Here is a 16,343-nt window from a genome sequence, read left to right on the forward strand (position 1 = left end):
AGGGTGGGGTTGTGGCTCAGTGGTAGCTCGCCTAGCACGGACGGAACCCGGGTTCGATCCTCAGTACCACATAAAAATAAAGGCATTGTGTTGTGTCCATCTACACCTAAAATAAATAAATAAGTAAATGTCTAAAAAATATTTTTAAAAAATGGGGGGGAGATAATAAATACAAAGTCCTGTGGTCAGGATGAGGTGGGAAAGAGGTGGGGGGCAGGGCCACGCCCTGGCGGGAACAGGACACACGTCTGCCGTCTGAATACCGAACTTGGTGCTCTTTATTTGGGGCTGAGCCCTGTGACCCAAAGTTTCTTAGAGACACCTTCCCGAGAGCAGCAGAGGCCTTTGGGTCTCAGGATTCACAGCCGTGGGTGCTCAGGTGTTCTGAGAACCCCTCCAGCTGTGCCAGCAAGTCCTTCTTGCCCCTGTCCCTGTCGCTTGGCCAAAGCATGAGGAACGTCTTTTTGCCCAGCGGGTAGCTGTATCTGTCGGGGGACAGCAAGACCGGTGAGGAGAGTCTGATGTCCCTGGGGGTTGGGGACCTCCCCCCCTTTTCCTTCTGCCATGACTGGCAGCCTTCAAGGGTCTCAGCTCTGGATCTCCAGCCTTTTCCCACATGACTGAGGATTAGGAAAACAAGGACACACAGTGCCCGGCCCTCTGGCCCTTCTCTGCCCTCCCGTGGAAACAGAGATCACGAACACCGCTCCTCTTGTGAAAGAGCTTCCCTGAAATCGCTCAGTGCACGACCTGCACTACGTTCAGGGTGGCCCTCCTGTCCCAGACCTCCTGCTGACAGGTCCAGCAGAAATGGTGAAACCAAGGGCTGGCTGGAGTGGGCGGGGGGCATCTCGGCCTGATTCCCTGGGGCACCAACAGTCTCCACGCACTCAGACTTGACTCTCCACAGGTCTGATGTCAGGCCCATGATGAGGTAAGACTCCTGTTCTCGCAACCCCAAGGAGTCACAGCAGGTGGCCTGGGTGACAGATTTCTTCACGCTGAGGGGCATAGCAGGGTCCGTGCCTGGAAGAGACCTGGTGTGAGCGCATGTGCAGACCAGGCCCTCCCCCGGGCTGGGACCCAGAGAGGGCCATATGCCCCTTCCCCCTTCCCGACACCTGGGACATCCACTGCCCCCCATCCCCCAGGGCTGGGGATGGCGCCCAGGGCCTCCCCCACGCTTGGCCAGTCCTGGGCCCCGGCCAGCCTCACCGCTCTTGATGATGGCCTGCAGCTGCACGTGGTAGTAGACCCAGCGGCCTCCAGGGCCTCCAGCTTGGCCTTATACACTGAGGAAGGCAGGGCGAGGGCATGGCGTCGCCTCTGGCTTCCAGCCCGCTGTCACCCGACTGCGGTGGCCTCACCTTACCGAAGTCCACGCCCGCCTCGCACGCGGCCGCCTGGAGCTCCTCCTGCCTCAGCCTCCCTCCGTCCTTCCTCGCGGCCGGGCACTGCTCTGGAAGGCCGGGCCGGCTGCTCTGGGTCTGGGCTTCGGGAGCCGCAGGGCCTCCCCATCGGTCCTCCTCCTCCTTCCTTCTTTCCGTCCCTCTCTGTCCATCTTTCTTTCTTTTTGTCGTTTTTCTTTGCCACATTTACTCCCCCCACCCCCAGGGCTGGGAGGGGACCAGGGCTGTGGCCACGCCTGGCGGGCCCCGAGTCTCCTCTGGCCTCTGCCTGTCCCGTGCTCTTGGGCCTTTACCTGCTTGTGTGCGACACCCCGCGGCCCAGCGCACCTTCGGCACATCTGCAGACGTCTTGGTGGCAGATCCTTCGCAGGGACGCCGGCTGGGAGGGCAGGTGGTAGAAGGCGCTGCACCTCTGGGCTGCGGGCGGCAGGGCCGGGTGGGCTCGGGCGGGTCCCCTGGGGGCGGGGCGCTCGCCGGGCCCCGCCCCTCATCCCCGCCCCCTCGACCCCCCTCCAGGCCTTTCCTGACCTCTTCCCGGCCCGCCCCCTGCCGGCCCTGCCCCGCCAACCTCTCGCAGGCCCCGCCCACTTAGGCCTGCCCGAGAAGGCCACGCCCCATGGCCGCCCAGGCCGCCCTCCCAACCCCTGGCTCTGTCCCCTGCGGGCCTCTCCGCCCAGGCCAGCGCGGCCTGCAGGAGGTCGGTCTGCAGCATCCTGTGCACCCGGAAGCCCAGCACCGGGCCTTCCCTGTGGGAGAGCTGTGCAGGTGGCGGGAGGTGGGGGCAGGTGGGGAGAGTCCAGCTGAGTGACCACGGGCACTGACCTCGTGGTGCCGACGATTGCCCATAGCCACTAACCACGTGGCCTTGACTACAGGCAACCGGACCAGAGGGAGTGGCTCTCTGCAGACCCCAGCCAGGAGTGTCCCTGTGGGGTCGCTATCTTCGGCCTCACCTTTTCCAGGTAGAGAACGACTGAGCTGTTACTGGTACTGGCCTTGGTCTCATACTGGAACGCATACATCTCCACGTCGCTGGTGAGCTGGGTCAGAGGGTGGCAGCGGGGGTCAGCAGAGTCCCCCAGACCCAGCCCTAGGAGCTGCAGTGCCAGCTCCCAGCTCCTGGCCTTCTCTGATTCCCCCCCCCCCACCCTGTGGGACAGCCAGAGGCGCAGGGATGGCAAGGATGTGGCCAAGGCGTCCAGGACGGCGTGCAGCAGTGATCTGACCACGGAGGGGGCCCTGGCCTGAGCCTCAGCACTGGGAGGCGCAGCTTCAGGCGAGGGGAGTGAGGGTGGGGTGGGTGGGGTCTGCCTCACCTGTTTGAGGTCATCCTAGTTGGGGTAGAAGCCGGTGAGCATTGAGATCTCCATGATGGTCATGGTGGCCACCCGGTTGCCCTGGAACCTGCGGATTTCACAGCCCTCGGCTCTTCCAGCTGTCCTCTGCCTCTGTCCCCATGCTCCCCACTGGCATGTCTTGCCTGTAGTAGTGCAGGAGCCTCCTGAGTTTCCCCAGCTCCACTCTGCCCGTAGTGGGAAGTTAGAAGCAGAAATCTGAAGTGTCATTGCCTCCAGATGTCCTCTGGGGCTCTGCGCCCTTCCCTGCTCTACCTCTTCCCTCCAGCTCCATAAGAAGGCTCTAAGCCTCAGCCCCTCTCTTGACCCCAGGGCCTTTGCACGTGCTGGTCCCTCGGCCTGGAACTCCTGCTCTTCTCTCGTCATCTTCTCTGTCTCAGCTGGTGTTTGGGAACCCTCGTCCGTCTCTTTTGCCACATTTACTCAGGGTTGTCATTTTATACGGATTCCCAGTGATCATTTGCTCACCATCCGAGTCCTCTGATAGGCTGTGAGCACCACCGAGGCAGGGAGGGTCTGCCCTGTCCAGAGCTGGCCCCCTAGATCCTAGGACAGAGGCTGGCACACAGTAGGTACTCAGCACGTTTGTATCTGGGGAAGACCTGGCCAAGAGAGTCTGGGTGACAGCAGGACTGGGGTGAGGGGTGGGTGTCTGGAGAAAATAAGACCTGGGGGGAGGGCCATGGGGCGGAGTCAGCTCTGGGCATCTGGAGCTCATTGGTGCACTACAGGTGGCATCCTGGGCCACGTGGACACACAGGATGGTGGCAAAGGGGAGGGCAGGAGTGGGGTGGGATGAGGAGAGGTGTGGAGAGCAGGCTCAGCGGTTCCCACCCCATTTAGGGCACAGGAATCTGGATTCTACAGAGTGGGCCCTCCTCCTGCCCAGCCCCGAATCCTGGTGCTCTGACCTTGTTTCCATTCGGAGCTGGAAGTCTCCTCCCCCTTTTTATTTTCTGCAAAGAGAAGGCAGGAGAGTTTGGAAGGCTGGATTGCGCAGTGGTTAAGCTCACAACCTCTGAAGCCAGCGTCCTGGACTCAAATCCTGATGCTGTGGCTGTGTGACTTTGGGCATGTAGTTTAACCTCTCTGTGCTTCAGTTCCCTCAGTCAGATTACAATATTCCACCTTGAGAAGTTATTTGAGGAATAAATGAGTTAATATAAATACAGCACTTAGTATGGGGCCTGGCCAGTGCATTGCAGCTCTCAGCTTTGAGGATGATGGTGATGATGGTGACGATGGTGACAATGCTGCTGCTGAAGAAACAGGGCCAAAACCAAAGGCCTGGCCACTTATTGTCCCTGAAGTCCCTAGGCCTGGCGAGGCTCCTCCTTCCCTCTCAGGGAGCTCCCAGTGGCGGGGTGCTCTCCTTCCCCTCTTGGCACCCCAGCTGGGAACCGTACAGTTCCACTCTTTCTGATCATTTCCACAGCTGCGACCCCCATCGGTCCCCGTGGTCTCCCTGGCCTCGTAGCTCCCGCCCTCACCCTTGGAGACTCTTCCTACGCAGCACCGAGAGTGAGGCTCTGGAACCCTGCGCTAGGTCATGTCCCCCCTCTGCTCAGAACTGTCTACGGCTCTCACTTCACTCAGAGCAAAAGCCGAAGTCTTCACCATGGCCCACAAGTCCCCAGGCACCTCTCCTATTACCCACCCACCCTTTCACCGCAGCTCTGCCCCTGTCTGCTCTGGGCCTCACTATCTCGCTGCTTCTCAGACAGGTGTGCCCATCCCTGCCTCAGGGCCTTTGCACTGGCATTTCCTCGGGGCCTTCATGGCTCGCTCCCTCAATTTCTTCATGTCTCAGTTCAAATACTACCTCCTGCGAGAGCCTCCCTCTTCTCCCCACAATCTACGTCATCTTTTCCTACTTTATTTTGTATGACATTTTTCATCACTTACTATTATGCCATATATTTATTTTCTTATACATTTACTTGTGTCATAAAGTAGAAAATGGTATAAAATATGTGTGTGTGTGTGCACGCACGTGTGTGTGCGATTATCTCTCTCCCTACTCCCTACTAGAATGTGGCTTCCAAAAGAAGGGATGTTTTTCTTGCTCACGCCTCTGTTCCCAGGGCCAGAAATGGTCTAGCAGCAGTCAGTGCTCACCAAGGTTTGTCCAGTGGCTGAACTGAGCCACACACATGCCTGAAGAATGACAGTTAAAATAATAAGGAAGAAGGGACCAGGCGCGGTGGCTCACATCTGTCATTCCAGTGACTCAGGAATCCCTGGGGCCAGGCTCACCTTCTGGGGCACTCTGGAGTGTCACATTGAGATGGTACATGTTGCAACTGTCCTCCCAGGATTCCGGAGACCGGTGGTACATGGTCAGGATCTGCCGGGGCAGAAAAGGGGGTTCCAGAGCCTACCCACGCTCCCTCTCCCCCTTGTCCCAACATCTGAGTTTCCAGGCCTCTGGCCACTAGGGAACTCCCTTCAGGGCCTTCCCCTTGGTTCCTAGGCTCAGCAGCCAGAACACTGTGTGATAGAACTTTCTATGGTGATAGAAATGGTCTCTGTGTCCCTGTCCAAAGATGGCAGTGGCTAGCCACCTGGGGATTAGCATGGAGGGACCGAAGCTTTGATCTTGTTTGATTTTAACTCATGTCAATTTAAGTTTGACTGAGGCTTAAGAAGGGTGTGGTTTGTCCACGGCAGAAATTCAACAGTGACTCTGTTCCTGGCACCTACTAACTGGGAAACCGGCCCGTCCTCCTGGGCCCAGAGCTTGGGATCACTGGCTCCCATTTTGGGAGGGTGGAGTTCACCTCTGGGCCTGGAGAGGCCACCTAGAGGGAAACGCTTTCCTGGGGGGAGGAAGGAGGGGCTCAGGATGGCAGGAACAGAGGGGCCCCTAGCCTCTGACTTCTGTGGCCCTTAATTTGGGACAACTGAGGCCACCAGGAGAGGCACCCCACCTGCTGAATGGAGCTCCACCTTCACCTCCTTCCCTGGGCCTTTGAGTTGTCCTCAGCTGGTTCCTGGCAAATGTTGGTGCCTTGATGGTGCCTGGATCCTTGCTGGTTTGGGCCTTGCCTTGGAGCATTGGACCTGCCCCTGTCCCCACCAACGAGGGGACTTGGGCTCTGTCCAGTTAGGGACCCCAGGGGGGGTCCTGTGGCGTGAATGTTTGTGTCTCCCCCAGTTCACTTCTTGACACCTGATCCTCAACAGCACGGTGTGGGGACACGGGCCTGTGGGGGGTGGGTGACATGTCAGGAGGGCGGAGCGGGAGGGGTTAGAGGGGCCCCACAAAGGGCTGCCATTACCAACCAGAGGAGGGCTCATGCCAGACACCAGATCTCCAGTGCCCGGACTCGGGCTCCCCCCTCCAGAATTATTCGAAGTGCATTCCGCCTGTTTGGCAGCCAGAGTGGCCGAGGTGTGGGTCCCAGACCTACCGAGATGGTGCCTCTGCCGCGGCCGCTGGCTTTCATCTCCAGGTCCTCCGCGCCCGGGACCTGCAGGTGCTGGAGCGCAGGGCGAGCGCGGTTCTGGTCAATGAGCCGCCGCTTGTGCAGGGACCTGCAGGGGGTGCTGATCTGGACCTGGAGATCCTGGATGCCCTCGAAGGGGACAGCTAAGCTGAAGCGGGTCAGGGCTTCCAGGGTCACCACCGTGGTCTGCGAGGCGGGGTGGGGACCTCAGATCAGCACCACAGACAGCGCCGAGCGCCGGCCCGGGGCGCCAGCACCACGGACAGCTCCTTCCGGGGTCGGGCAGCACTGGTTAGCGCCCTGGCGCCTCCCGAGGCCCGTCACCTGAGTGGACCCGAAGCCGCCTCCCAGCTCTCGTTTCTCCAGCAGCCACTTGTTGATGGCGTCCGTGTCATTGTGCAGGCCCAGCTCCAGCTTCTGCATCAGCGCATAGGCCGTGGCCTCCACCGGGTACAGGGAGTTCTGGGGCAGGCTGCCCACCGGCCAGTGGGTTCTGTCTAGAAGGAGGACACCCTCCTGGTCACCCACCCTGGGCCCACCCACCTCGACCTGCCCACACCTTGTGTCATCTTGGACCCCCTTCTTCTAATCTGCTGTTTTATTGAACACCTACTTTATGGGCAACCGTTGGTTAGGACATGTGGGCATTTCAGAGTCACCCTAGGAACTGGACTCTGACTATGTAGATGCGGGGAAGCCGAGGTTCAGAGTAGCTCCTCTGTGGCTCCCCAGCCCCTGTGGGTGCGTTTCCTAACTCCACTCTCCTCGACTGGGGGAATGCAGGTGGGGAAATGGACCCTAGGGGCAGCACAGGGCGAGGGAGGCCACCCTCTCCATAACCTACATGTTATGATCGTCATCCCACCTTTGGCCACACAGGTGCTTCAGAGGCGCCTGGCCTTCCACACAGGTGTGGCTCCTGTCAATCACCCCAGCCTCCAGTCTGTTCCCCTCCGCCATCTCTCTCGCCCACCGCGGAGACGTTCCCATCTCCCTACTTGTCTCAATGGGTAATGATATATTGATGTGTTTGTCTTTTGCTCGCCTCCCCCAGGGACAGGGGGACCCTGGAGGGCAGGGACCATGTCAATCTTGTTCACCTGGGTCTCTTAGGATATGAGTCCCAGTATGGGTGCAAAATAGGTGCTCAGCAAATACCAAATGATGCATCATACATGGCTGTACTCACCCTCATGCTCCCTCCCCACCCCAGTGACTGTGGGCAACACACAGTGGGCTATGAGGTGCCCCGCGCCCACCACGGCTGGCGAAGCTGTCCAGGCGGCTCTTGGCGAGTGCCAGGGCATAGGAGGCTATGGCCATGGCGAAGGTTGTGAGGACATGAGGCAGTTTTGTCTCCAGAAATCCACAGGCTTTTCTGATGCTGCCGTCCAAGTTCTAGAGGTTTGGAGGGAGGAGGTGAGAAAGGAGGTCAGTGGAGAGAGGTCTGGGAGTCAGGAGAGAGGAGTCCAGAGGGGCTGGAGGACGGGAGCCCCCCGTGTGCGGGACAGGGACGGGGATGGGGAGACCTGCCCCCCCCCCCCACCGCTTCCTACCGGCACCCTCGGGCTGCACAACTCCTTCCCCTCCCTCAGGGCGACCAGGACAAGAGCCCTGAGGGATACATCTGCTTCGGAGCCTTTGTAGCCTCCCTGTGGAGGCAGAAGGACAGTGCAACTCCCTCAGCGTCTTGGGGACACCCTCCCCAGCCTTCCTTCCAGACTCTGGGGGTCTCCTGGGTGCCCAGCTCTGGCCTGGATGCTGTTGGAGGTGAGGCGGGGCGAGGGAGGAGGAGCCTTCTCAGGGTCGCCCGGGCGGGGTCTGTCCCCCTGAGGGACGTCAACAGCCCAGGAGGCGAGGCTCTCAGAGTTACATCAGAGTATCCTCGTGGTAGCCCCATTTTTTCTGAGGAGGACACTGAGGGCCAGAGGGGTGAAGCCTTCCCATTGCTAGGAAATGCCCCACAGCATTCAACCCCTCTGCAGCCACAGCTGCCACCCTGGCCCCTGAGCAGAACAGTGTCCCCTAAGTTTCATGTTCATCTGGAGCCTCAGAACGTGATCTTATTTGAAAATAGGGTCTTTGTGGATGCAGGCAGTCTCGGAGAGCTCACACCGGATTAATGGGGGCCCTAAATCCAACAGCTGGTGTTTATAGAGATGGCCAAGTGGCCGGGTGCAGGGGCGTATCTCTGACATCCCAGCGGCTCAGGAGGCTGGGGCAGGAGGATGGCAAGTTCAAAGCCCTAAGCAACTCAGTGAGACCCTGTCTCTTAATAAAATACAAAATAGGGCTGGGGATGTGGCTCAGTGGTTGAGTGCCCCTGAGTTCAATCCCCAGTAACTGCCCCCCCCAAAACAAAGAGTGAATGGTGAGCAGGGATCATGGGAAGAGAGGCTTTAGAGGGGATGAAGAGGAGGGCAGCTGTGAGCCATAGAAGGTGTTGGAGGAGGAGAGCGCCCCACCACACTGTGTTCAAAAGCCACTTCTGGAGGCTGGTAGGGAGGAAGGCTGGGGGGATGGGTGTGTTCCCTGGGTGACAGGGAGGAGTCAGGTCCTGGGGGAGGAAGGCCAGGAATGGTCACGTTTGTGGGGTGGGTGAGGGAGAGATGGGTCCCAGGAGTGTCCAGGCTGCCCACACTGTGACGGGGCACAGGCGAGCAGGGCCAGGAGCTGTGGGCCTCCTCTTGATGACATGGAAGGTGCCGTCTCTACTCTGGTGGCTGAGCATCTGGATGAAACCTGGGGGGACACGGCGCAGGGCTGTGGGGAGGTGGCGTGTGGGCCACCGGGCATTTAGATGTGTCCTGCGGAGGAGACCCATCAGGCGTGTGCAGGAGAGGACTTCAGGGCCCAGGGTACAGGGGGCTGTGACCACAGGGCCTCGGGTACAGTCTTATCTGTGTGAAAGTCTCCCAGGGGGAGGGACCTGCCTTGGGGACTCGGAAGCTGTGCCTGGGGGTCTGGGGGGTGCTGCCATCGGGTGAAACCCGAGCCCGCCTAGGGGTTTCCTTGGGGGTTGTTGGATGTAGTCTGGGGGCAGGTGAGAGATAACTTAGGGGTCACTGCTGGGGACCTGGGTCCACCTGGAGAAACCGGTGTCTGGTTGTAACCTGAGACAGGAGCCAGGCCTTGGGTGTTCTTGTCGGAGGGTCCTGGGGGTGTCCCCTAATCCTAGGTACTCCAGCCACCCTGCCAGAGAGCCCTAGAGCCTCCCAAGGCCCCCAAGGGGCCTTCTCTCACCTGTGACGATGTTCTTCATCACCTGGTCCCGGAGCAACACTGTCCCGTGGTGTCCAGGTAGCCCATCAGGAGGACCACGGGCGCCAGTTTGCTCAGTGTCTGTTCAGGACAGCCGCTGGGGACCCTCAGCAGCTGCTGTACTTCCGTGGGAGTCAGGCTGCCCAGGATGGTCTCGGCAAGGATGTCACCTGGAGGGGGTGAGCGGGGTCCCCTCAGGGGTAGCCTAAGCCACCGTGGCCCCTGTCACCCCAGCCCAGGCCCCTTCCCTGCACCCCCCACCTTGGACGCTGACAAACACTTCCACCTGCGTGTCGGGCACGTCCCGTCTTGGCAAGAGCTCTGTCTGGGTCTGACCTGCAGGGGCACAACCTTCGTGTCACGTGGGCTCCAGGACTGGGGGCATCAAGGCATGCAGAGCTGGGCAGGGGCTCAGATTACCCACCTGACCAGACCCCCTCCTTTCAGTCCCTTCTCCTCCTAGTGTGGCCCCAGGACCCCACACGCCCTGTTGCCCACCCCGCAAACCTTGGGGGTCAAGAAGGATGTGGAACATTCGTTCTATCTGATCTCCCGCCTGCAGGATGGGGAAGGCAGTTAAAAATGACTGTCACAACAGCAGTAATAATGACAATCACAATGACAGTGAGAGGAGCACTGCTTAGCTAATAAGAGAACGGACTCTGGAACACAACATCTGAATCCAAGATCCGAATCCAACATCAAATCCAAGCTCAACCACTTCTTAGCTGTGTGTCTATGAGCAAATTACTTAACCTTTCTGTGCTTTAGTTTTCTCTTCTGAAAAGGAGATAATAATAGTCCTCAGGCTGGGGATATAGCTCAGTTGGTAGAGTGCTTGCCTTGCACGCACTAAGCCCTGGGTTCAATCCCCCCCATCCCACACACAAAATAGTCCTCGCCTCTAAAGTTTGTTCTGAGGGCTCTTTGAGTTTATATCATTAAAGTGTTTATATCTTAAATGCGGATCATTTGTTTCTTCTTTTAAAACTTTACATTTTTAAAAACTTATTTGCAATTTAATTTAGCTCCATGGGCCACACATTGGTCATGGGTCGTTTTTATAGCCCTCTGATTGCTCAGTGGATATGATGATCATCTTAATCTTGTAAATGAGAAAATGGAGGCTCAGAAAAGTTAAGCAAGGTCACACAGGAGAGAGGATATTTGAATCCAGGCCCTGTCCCGGCTTTGTGACCCCTCGAGCCCACTGACTGACCTTTGGCCCATTCTCTTCCACCTCACTCCCATCTGGGCCCCACCTGGCCCTCCCTTGGTCACATAGCCCGGGGTCCCCACTTGTCTGTGTTGACAATAAGGCATTGGCACGCCCATTACCAGGACCAAGAGTGTCTTCTTGACGTGGTCCTGGAAATCCATGCCCTGGCCTTGACCTCCACATCTACCTGGCCACTCTCAAGAGGGAGAAGTACAAAGGCACCATCTTGGAGGCAGTGGGGGGCACCACCACCACCTGGTGGTGTGGGGCTCCTGGCTTGGACAAGCTATACAGCGGTTCCTTGTAGGGGAACTCCACTCGGACCTGCAGCAAGATGGGCAGGTACGGGGACATGGTCCAGGTGGCCAGGGAGGCTTGTGGTTCCTCCCTGCCCCGGCCCTGAAATGCTTGAGTCCATGACGAACAGCATACTGCCTGGGTCCCCCTCTGCCACTTACGTGCTGTGTGACCCAGGCAAGTCTTTTAACCTCTCTGTGTTTCTGTCTCTAAGCCAAGACCAACCATTTTACCCACTGAGTGGAGCTATTGTGAGGTTTAAATGAGAAAATATCTTAGACTATTTCTAAAAGGGCCCCTCCTTCACTGACCCAATGGAATAATGGATTCCCTCTGCTTTTTTTTTTTTCTGGTGGTGGTGCTGGGGATTGAACCTATGCCTTGTGCATGCCAGGCCAGCTCTCTACCATCCGAGCTGTATCCCCAGCCCCCCACCCTGTTTAGAAGGCGTACTGACGGGGAGCTCAGGGGTCACCTTGACAGGGCGATCTCTGAAATTGTACAGCATGGCTTGAATCTGCACCTGCTCGTTCTTGATCACAGACAAGGGCAACTTTAGGTCCACAAAGAATGTTTTTGTAACTACCTCTTCGAAGGGCTCCGAGATGCAGAGACCTAGGGCCACAAGAGCCAGAGAGTCAGGCTTAAGCAGAGGCCAGCGCCCCAGGGCTGGCGTAGGGCCACTGTCCCCACTCCCTCAGCTCTGGGCTTGCTAGTCGCCTTTTCCTTCTTGGAAGCTGACTGCCACAAACTGCCAGGTGGTGATGGAGTCCCGCATATTCTCATTGATGGAGTAATGGGAGATGCTGCAGTGGGGACCTGTCACTCAGCTCGTGCTGCCGGGACAGAGCCTCTGGGCTGGGGGGCCACTGTCCAGGGCTAGGACACTATTAGGTGTCACTGGATCACCCATTAGTGGGTCATTATTTTGGGGACCCACTGGGATATTTTGGGGGGGTACAGGGGATTGAACCCAAGGGTGCTTAACCACTGAGCCACCCCAGTCCCTTTTTTTATTTAGAGACAGGGTCTCACTAAGTTGCTAGGGCCTCGCTAAGATGCTGAGCCTAGCTTTGAACTCCCAATCCTCCTGCCTCGGCCTCCCGAGCCACTGGGATGACAGGCGAGCACCACGGTGCCCCTCTGGGATCTTTGACCCATCCAGGTGGTTCTATCTTGGGTTTACCCTGAGGCTCAATGCCACTTCTGGGGTCACCATTCATGATCGGTATCCACTGAGGTGGGAGGGGTTGGGGACCAGAGGAGGCAGGGGGATCCTACCCTGATTCACTTTTTGGTAAAGTAAACATCTTCTAGAGCCAACTCTCGGGGAACAAGGTATGGACAGGTGTGTTGTCCTCAAAGAGGTCATCCAGGTCATTGTCTTCATCGGCTGCAGGGCAGGGGGTGGATGTGGAGGGGCACCTCCTTCATGTCTGGCCTGAGGCCCGCCAGATCCTCCATGGCACCCACCACCCTGCCCCACGGCACCCCATACCCTTGGGTGAAGCCCCCACCCTGTGCATCCTGATGTGACCCCCTCCCTTGTCCCTAGAAGCAGCTGCTCCTCCAGGGCCTCCCGAGTCAGGGTCTGACAGTTGACAGCACTGCCGGAATGCCGCCACGCAGGCTGGCCCGTGGCGGACGTGCCTGGCCCTCTTCTCGCAGGACAGCCCCACTGGGCTCTCCCGGAGTCCGGCCTGGCAGCAGCGCCTCTCCAGCTCTGTGGTGAAGCTGTCCACTGTGGGCAAGTCCAGGAGAGGAGGGTGGGGCCGGCTCTGAGGGAGCTGGGACCCGCGGGCCTTGCTGCCCTGCACCTCTTGCCTCTTAGGCAGGACTCTGGCATCTGCTGAGCCCCATGTCTCACCCTCCTCTTCTCCCTGAAGCCTCATACTGAGCCCTTGCGGTGAGTTCCAATGAGAAAGCTGAGCTTCAGAGAGGTGAATTCACTAGCTCAAGGTCACACAGCTCCCAAGTTACAGAGCTGGGACTAGAATCCAAGCTTCTCCAGGCTCAGATCTTGGCGTCCATGCCCTGGCCTCGGGGACGGCAGCTTTTCTAGATATTGGCCGTGGTACTCCCATATCAGAGGCTAGACATCTCCTAAACTACATTTCCCAGCCTCCCTTGCTGCTAGGATCCTCGGCCAGATCCAGTCACGGTTGCCATTGTGTAAGATTTGGAATGTAGGAGAGAAACACAAACCATTTTTTTTTTTTTTCTGCAGCAGTGGTGGCTAATGGGGGGCTGTGGGGGGGTCCTGCCAGTTGTGTGTTTGCAATGGTCACGATTCCGTGTTTCATCTTCTACCCACCGGCCGCAGTGTCCCGAGCCTTCACCAAGTACCAGCAAGCCCCCTTCCAACTCCACCGCTCCATCCCTTCTACGAGTCTGTACGCATCACATACCTAGCTAAGTCCCTCCCTGCGTGGAACAGCTAAGCGCGGCAGGTTTCTATTCCCAGCCTGGTGGGCACGCGTAGGCTGGAGAGTCAAAGAGGGCCGCCTTCCGCCTTCACGCCCACCTGCATTCCTCTTGGTCTCCCGTCTCTTCAGGGAACGACGGCGGCGGCTGGGAGTGGGACTCTGGGGACAGTGCCAGTCTGGGGTTCAGAGGGTCAAATGAGAGGATAACGGTCAAGACCTCGATTGAACGTCTTTTTTTAAATTTTTTTTTATTTTTTTAATTCGGAGAGGCAAACTTCCCTCCTGCAGATGAGCGCACTGTAGACCCAGGTCCGGCAACCCAGCCCCGGACGCCTGCTTTTATCCCCGACGTGGCTCCGCCCCCGGCTCTGATAGGAGGATCTCCGGGCCACGATCTACGCGATTGGCTAATTTTTAAATTGGGGCGGGTCAAAGGAAGGACTTATTAAAATGGCTAAAATTGGATTATAGGACCCGATTAAGGCTGAAGAGTGTATTCTGAATGGATCACAGGACCTTCTGGTTCTCACCCCACTCATTTCCTTTTTATACCCTTTGGTCTTATGAATGATCAGCGTTCTTGATGGTATTTACCGGGTGCCTTCTTTATGCCCAGGGCCTTATGGACATCACATTCATCCCTCCTACATTCCTCCTAAGAGCTGGGTATCTTCAGCAGGTCTCTCAACCTCTCTGGGAATTAATTTCTCCAGCAGTGTAAAATGGCCATGATCATAGTTCTGACAACGAGAGCATACCTATAAAAATACTCAGTGGGGGCTGGGGCTATGGAGTTGGTAGAGCGCTTGCCTCACATGCAGGAGGCTCTGGGTTCAATCCCCACGACCACACACACAAAAATACTCAATGAGCTGGGGGTCTAGCCCAGTGGTTGAGCGCTTGACTAGCACGCACCAGGTCTTGGGTTCAATCCCCAGCACCACATAGAAAAAGGTACTCAACACAGAGTCCGGCATATAATAAACTGCTATTAATCCATCTGTTTAGAACTAGAGAAGACACTCCTAGTTGTCACATATATCCATTCCTCCCCACTCATCTGTGGCAACGAAGCCTCCATTTTTTATATATCTCTCAGAATACAGTCTACATTTCTCAGTTCCCCTGACAATTAGGTGGGGGTCTTTTGATTGAGTTCTGGCCAACAAGATCTGAAAGAAGTGTCCTCTCTGCCCCTGTTCCTTTCATCCTGCTGTCAGACATGAAATAATGAATGGGAAGGTGCCATCTTGGACTAGGGCAGAGCAGGAAGCCAGAAGACGCTGGGGTCCAGGATGACCTCTAAATTGTTCACCAAGTGAGAAATACACTTGTGCCTTGTTCAAGCTAATGTCTATTTATGTCTCATACATGTGGCCAAATCTATAACTTTTTTTTTTTACTAAATACTTATTTTTTAGTTTTCGGTGGACACAACATCTTTTATTTTTTTAATATTTATTTATTTATTTTTTTAGTTATCGACAGACACATCATCTTTGTTGGTATGTGGTGCTGAGGATCGAACCTGGGCCGCACACATGCCAGGCGAGCACGCTACCGCTTGAGCCACATCCCCAGCCCCACTTTTTTTTTTTTCTTTTTTTTGAGACAAAGACTTGTAAAGTTGCCCAGGCTGGCCTCAAACTCATGATCCTCTTGCCTCAGCCTCCCTAGTAGCTGGGATCACAGGTGTGTGCCACTATGCCCACTCAAACCTACATCTTAATAACACACAGTGACTGACTTCTGTAAGTTTCCTTGAGTATCCTTTATCTGAAATGCTTTGGATCAGAAATGTTACAGATTTCAGAATTACTCAAGATTTTGGACTATTTGCATATATGTTACCTGTTGAACAGCCCTAATCTGAAAACCTAAACTCAAAATGCTCCAAAACCTGACCATTTTTGAGCATTATGTTGGTGTTCAAGAATTTTCAGATTTCAGATCATTTCAGAGTTTGGATTTCTGGACTCGGGCTGTTCCACCTGTGTCCCTACCTTATGGACCAAGAAATTGAGACTCAGAGAACATACGACCGGCCCACGGTAAATGGCTGGGTCTGGCTGGTGGTAGGCAAGGGTGGGGGTGCACTTGTCTCTCCTGCACGAGGCCCTCCTGGGTTTGCCCCCCAGCACTGCAGTGGACTGTGATTCTTGTCCATCTGGCACCAAATGACAGTTGGCAGCCCTGCCCCTTCCAGACCTCCCCTTGCCCATGCCATACCAGTACCTGAGCTTGCTGGGTGTACATCCCTGTGCTGACCTTCAGGTCTAGCCCAGCGCCCTTGAACATGGCAAACCTGTCCCTTCCACTGCCCACTGTGCAGCCGGGGTCATGCTCCTCCACTGTGTCCCAGATCTGGGGGTCGGAGAGGAGCCTGGATCGGGGACCTGCCTGATGCCTTCAGGGAAGGAGCAATGGTGCCCTGAACTGCAGGTTCAAATAATTTCCACACCTTCTCCCATTTATTACCCTCTTACCCGTTCCAGTTGTGACGCGGAGCTCGGCCTCCTCAGAACCGCGCCCCCCACCCGGCCCCCCACCTCGACAGCTGCCCACTCATAAGCCCAAGAGGCCGGAGCTCCTGCTGGAATCTGCAGGCAACGCCACGGCCCAAAGCCCACGTGATCTCACCTTCTTCTGGGTGAGCCTGTGTTTGCTGTTCAAAACATAGACTGCCTTGTCCACGGCCACCAGCCCCACTGTGGCCTCTGCATCACCTGTCACCTTTAGGTGCACTTGGCTACTGGGCTCCAAAGTCTGGATGAATTCATTATTCTTCAATCCAACCTTCAGCTGAAAAAGAAAAAGAGATGTTTCGAGCGCCCCCTTCAGGTGTGGGCTCCTGACTGGTCCCGAGGAGCACCCGGGCACCCCGCAGGCCAACCCCAACCCATGCGCTTATCTGCTGCTGTCCTCTG

The 16,343-nt window shown here is 56.8% G+C and overlaps 2 long non-coding RNA genes across 2 annotated transcripts; both read right to left on the reverse strand.

Annotated features, from left to right (window-relative positions):
- Positions 1-2,114: 2,114 nt before the first annotated feature.
- LOC124087534 (uncharacterized) lies at positions 2,115-6,704 on the reverse strand. Its single transcript, XR_006850110.2, has 6 exons — positions 6,178-6,704; positions 5,695-5,970; positions 5,021-5,111; positions 3,676-3,720; positions 2,726-2,889; positions 2,115-2,449 (listed from the first exon to the last, which is right to left on the reverse strand). It is a non-coding gene; the product is annotated as an uncharacterized LOC124087534 (long non-coding RNA).
- A 1,081-nt stretch (positions 6,705-7,785) lies between these two features.
- On the reverse strand, positions 7,786-10,111 carry LOC124087733 (uncharacterized). The gene is made up of 3 exons (XR_009226052.1): positions 9,736-10,111; positions 9,457-9,644; positions 7,786-8,955 (listed from the first exon to the last, which is right to left on the reverse strand). It is a non-coding gene; the product is annotated as an uncharacterized LOC124087733 (long non-coding RNA).
- Between the last annotated feature and the right edge of the window lie 6,232 nt (positions 10,112-16,343).

Source organism: Marmota monax, unplaced genomic scaffold (genome assembly GCF_021218885.2).
Source record: "Marmota monax isolate L192 unplaced genomic scaffold, Marmota_monax_Labrador192_F-V1.1 WCK01_AAM20220418_F8-fsc00021, whole genome shotgun sequence".
Taxonomy (NCBI): domain Eukaryota; kingdom Metazoa; phylum Chordata; class Mammalia; order Rodentia; family Sciuridae; genus Marmota; species Marmota monax.